Here is a 5,433-nt window from a genome sequence, read left to right on the forward strand (position 1 = left end):
TTTCTACATTAGAATCAAAGGAGAAGACATTGAAGTCCACTGGTGGCAGATTGGGGAGGGGAGCAAGGGAAGGGGAATCAGTAGGACGGGACAAAAAGGGAGAGGAGGAGCTGCGTGCTGTTCCACGTGGGTGCAGGCTCGTTAGCATCTAACCTGTGCACTTGGCAGAGCTCTGGGTTAAAGGTGACAGTGAGGAATGTTTCTGTAGCCGAGAAAGACGTCCTCTTTCCCAAAAGCTGAGAGAGACGTGCTGATTAACCAGAGGAGTTCTGCGGAGGCTGGGGCAGCCCGTATCAGTGAGGAGGTGAGAAACAGGCACAAAGCAGTGACCCAGAACCTGACCCAGGTCGGCCAGGGTTGGCCAGGGCAAAGGGATTGGGAGATTCTGTGCTGCTCCTTTTCTGTGCCTGTCTCCAGGCCCCACCTACCTCTTACTCACCCGTCCTCCCTTCCCCTGATGCATAAGATGCCTGAACTTTGAGCTGTCTTCAGATGGATTTGTTAGGTTGGAGAGAGCCCAGGATCGGATACATGCAGATGCGTGACGAGATAGTGGACCCTCCCTGGAATTTCTAACAGATCAGTGTGCCAGACACAGATTCCGGCTCCTCCCTGGAATCCACGATGACCCCCACACAGATACTGACTCCTTCCTGAATACCCTGCTGACCCCCTGTGGCGGGAACTTCCTCAGCTGAATACTGTGATGACCCCCGTGGCAGGAGCTTCCTCAGCTCATGCCCCCACCTCTCATTAAACACCTGTGTAAAAAAGAAACCCCCTTCCCTGTGGGCGGGAATCCACTGGCCCTGTCTTTGGGGTTCGTGGGTCGCCTGGGAACGCAGATTAAAACCTTTTCTTTTCTTCCTTTTCTGATTGACTTGACGCTCTTTATTCCCTATGCCGCCTCCTGAGCCACCTAACATTTGGTGCCTTGAAACCCGGGTGGCGCGAGCACCCCATTTGGCCATCCCTCCATGGCTCGGGGTGCCCGCCTCTCCCTCCTCGTGGCCCAGGACCCATCAGGACCACATTTCTTCAGCTCGGCAGCCTTTCCCAGTTTGGCAACATTAGTGGTGAGTCCCACCCCGCCCCCGTGCCAGTCCCTCGTGGCCGCCCGCCCGCCGGCATCTCTGTCTGTAAAACACGGCCGTGTCAGAGATTGCCTTTCTGGACCCTTCCAGGAAGGCTCCTCCGGACCTCGGAAGGTAGCGGAGACGTCTCTACCTCCCCTGGTCCCTCCATTCGTCCGTAGCCTGGGTCAAACCACTGGGACGCTGGCCTTTGGCCCCCGCTACAGGCCACAGGTATTGAGCACGGGGAATCCAAATTCCAAACCTGATCCGAGCACACCTCTAGGGTGCCTGCTCGCCAACCTGGCTAAACACTAGGCCTGCCCCAGACTTGCGTCCTAAATGCCTCATTTATTTCTGTAACGCAGCATGGCCTCAGTATGAATTGGACAAAGGGTCCAGATGGCCCGACAATGGGACCTTGGATTTTACCACCTTTACCGATCTCAGTAATTTATGCCAGCGAACCGGGAAATGTGCCCAAGCCTCTCTTCTCTCCCTCTCTCCATCTGCGTCCCCGTCCCCCTCCCCCAAAGCTCCTTCTGCCTCCTCTCCTCGCCCTGTCCTCCCGCCTCCCTCCGGGCTGTCGCCACGCTGCGTTGCGTGCCGCTGAGCCCGTGGTGTGTGCGGTGCGTGTGGGGGTGGATTCATGTGCTGTGTGTGTGTGTGTGGGGGGGTGGCAACGGCACCGCCATCGTCCACACGTCCTCCCACCCCCCCCACCGGAGACCACCGCGAACTCCCCCGGCAAAGGCCGCCCGTTCTCCCGCCGGCTTATGCCCCTGTCCACACTCTCCCCTCCTCCCTCCCTGCCGGACCATCCTCCAGCCACGCCTTCTCCGCTAACTACTGACGCTGCCTCCCGTCTTCCACTGCTACCTACTGACCCCGCCTCCCCTCTTCTGCCCGCCCCCGCGGCCCGGCGCTGTGGGAGCTGGAAACTCAAGTCGCTGGGCGACTAACCCCGCCCCCACCCCTGCCTGCTTCCCCAGTTGGTAAACACACGCGTATGCAAGCCCCACCTTCCTTCTGTCCCTCCTCCCCTCTGCCCCGCCCCTGGGAGATTGCGGCTTCTGAGTAGGATTGAGAAGCGAGAAGCGGCTGGGGTCCTTCTCCACCAACCCCACCCAGGATCATTCATCTCTACCTCTCCCACTCTCCCCTCCCCCGCTACAACTCTGCCGTAGAAACCTATACCCCACGCTGTACCTACCCTCCAAGAGTTCTAACCGCCCGCCTTCCTCTGTGTGCTCCACCGAATCTCTGCCCCCATGACTGCCAGCAATTGAATTCACAGGTGGCCAGCCAGTTCCCTTTAGGAGAGGTTGCGGCTGGGAAGGATTTTATCCGGGTAGCCATTCCCTCTCACTCTCTGATCTTCCTCAAATTGAAAAACACCTTGGCTCTTTCTTTTCAGACCCTCTTAACCAGCAGCCATCTTCTCCCCTATCCCTGAGAGCCCAAATCCTGAGAACGTGAGCTCCAAAACAGCCTTTCCCATTTAACACTCATTCTCAGGCCACCCAAAGACTGCCTTCCTCAACAGCCTCTTCTATTTCTGTGCCCATTCTAGCCCTGAGGGAGGCAGCAGGAACTGAGGGCATAGTCTGAGTCTATGCCCCACTCTCTATGTCCAGCCTCACAGATTGAGAGGCATCTCAGGTGTTTTTTTTTCCCACTGACCTTGAGGATGGCCCTCAGACCCCGGTCCGAGTCTAGTGAACATGGCCTTTAAGATTTTAACGCCTGTGAGGAGCAGGCAGAATCAAATCGGGAGGCCCGCCTTCGACAGAAGGTAGACCTGCAAACTCACGCCTTGGTTGTGGCCCTGCGGTCGTCGGCAGCCGCCATGGCCCCAAGGGGGCTGTGCATGGTGGGGGTGCAACGAAAGGAACGCCACCTGGAGAATGCTTCAAATGCGGAAATGAAGGCCACTGGGCAAAGCAGTGCCCCCAGCCCCGGGCTCCAACCAAGCCCTGCCGGACGTGCCGTCAAAGCAGCCACTGGAAGAGTGACTGCCCCTGGAAAAGTGGTGGGCCCTCTGCACCCCAGCGTGGAGGGGCCACCCTTCCAGGTCATGACCCGCTGCTGGCCATGCTGGGACTGGCTGAAGACTGAAGAAGCCCCGACTCGACAACCCAATCACCCTCGCCTAGCCCAGAGTCACAATGAAGGTAGCAGGTGCACAGGTCTCCTTCCTGATTGACATGGGGGCTACCTTATCTGTCCTGCCCTCCTTTTCAGGGCTCCTTTTTCCTTCCACAATCTTGGTCATGGGTATTGACAGCAAATACACCTGCCCGCTGACCACCGGACACTCCCGGAACAACTCTCTTTTCGGCTGGTTCCAAAGCCCCTTAGCTACCTGGGTCCTACCCATGATAGGGCCCCTGATTCTCATCTGTGTCTTTTTTTCTCCTAGCCCCCTGCCTCCTCAAGTTCATCCGCTCCCGGATTGCGGAGATGTCACAGGTGACTGTGAATCAGCTCCTGCTCCATCCCTACACTCGGCTGCCCTCCGACCCGCCTCTGCCTGACCCTGGCCTTTAAACCCCCCCCTTGTCGTCCCTGGTCAGCTGGAAGTAGTTAGAATGAGTCGGCGTCCCCTATCACCAAAAGGCCGGGATGTTAGGTTGGAGAGAACCCAGGATCAGATGCAGGCAGATGTGTGACGAGATAATGGACCCTCCCTGGAATTTCTAACAGATCAGTGTGCCAGACACAGATACTGGCTCCTCCCTGGAATCCACAACGACCCCCACACAGATACTGACTCCTTCCTGAATACCCTGCCGACCCCCTGGGGCGGGAACTTCCTCAGTTCATGCCCCCGCACATCACCCAACTGCAGTATAAAACAAAGCCCCCCCTCCCTGTGGGCTCGAATCCACTGGCCCTGTCTTTGGGGTTCGTGGGTCGCCCGGGGACACAGATTAAAACCTTTCCTTTTCTTTCTTTTCTGATTGACTCGACTCTCTTTATTTCTTACGCCAACTCCTGAACCACCTAACAGGATTTAGAATCATTTCTCCCATCTTCTCGAGCTAAGCCTTCTTAATCAATAAACCATTCCTTGCTCCAAACTCTGATGTATCTGTCACACCGCTGCTAGGGCCACATGGCTATAGAGAGAGAACAGACCACCAGCACATGGGGTGAGCGTGGGGAGAGAGAGAGAGAGATTGATTCTTTGTTCACCTGGAACTATGTGTTCTCAGGCTTGGGAGGAACCAGAAGATTTTTCAAAATAACCAATCAGCTTCCCAAACTTTCTGGGGCTTCGGGTGGGCCCATGCTCCCTGTCCCAGCTTGGACTGGCAGGCCTCTGGGCTCAAGCACCGCTCCCTGTGCCTTTTGGACTTTATTGGCTTGTCCTTATCTCCCCCTGCACCCCTCAGCCCCCGCAAACACCACCAGTAGCAGAGTGGGAAGGCAGGGTGCTAATCCCCTTGGCGGCCGCTGCGGTTCCCGGTTCCCGGCCCGGGTGCGAGCCGTCTCCCAGCGGAGGGTGCTCAGCAGCGTCTGACTCCGTCTCTTCCTTTCAACAACTAGCCAGTGACGGACTCTTTGTTCTAAGCTCCCCTTTTCATTCACAAAGTTTTCTCAACTCTTTATAGGTTTGAAAAATTCCATAATAATTTAAAAAACATGATCGTATTTCATTTCACATTCTAGGGTAACGGCACCATTACCATGTAAGTTTACATTTCTTAATTGTAAAGTTAAAAGTGGGATTTCTCATTGTTTACTATAAAATATATTTTCTCTAACTTTTTAAATAAAAGACACATATAAAAGTCCCTAAATTGGGAATGTAAAGTACAATAAAAGACAACCTAAATCACATAAAAGATTGGCTCAGCCAGTGCCTTCTTTGTATTCTAGTGGTTCTGAACCTTCCTAATGCTGCAACCCTTTAATACAGTTCCTCATGTTGTGGTGACCCGCAACCATAAAATTATTTTCGTTGCTACTTCATAACTGTAATTTTGCTACTGTTATGAATCGTAATGTAAATATCTGATATGCAGGATGTATTTTCATTGTTACAAATTGAACATAATTAAAGCATAGTGATTAATCACAAAAACAATATGTAATTATATATGTGTTTTCTAATGGTCTTAGGCGACCCCTGTGAAAAGGTCGTTCGACTCCCAAAGGGGTCGCGACCCACAGGTTGAGAACCGCTGGACTAAGCCAATGGCACCGAATTCTGCATCTTGGCCTTTGTTCTGGGCTGAAGGAAGACAAGTTGGACTCCTTTCATAGTGGGACGAAGCTGACCCTGGGACAGTCTTTGCTCCAGCTTTAATAAATTTTTAGCACTAAACCTTATCCTCCAATATGTGGATCCCCA

Source organism: Myotis lucifugus, unplaced genomic scaffold (genome assembly GCF_000147115.1).
Source record: "Myotis lucifugus unplaced genomic scaffold, Myoluc2.0 scaffold_521, whole genome shotgun sequence".
Taxonomy (NCBI): domain Eukaryota; kingdom Metazoa; phylum Chordata; class Mammalia; order Chiroptera; family Vespertilionidae; genus Myotis; species Myotis lucifugus.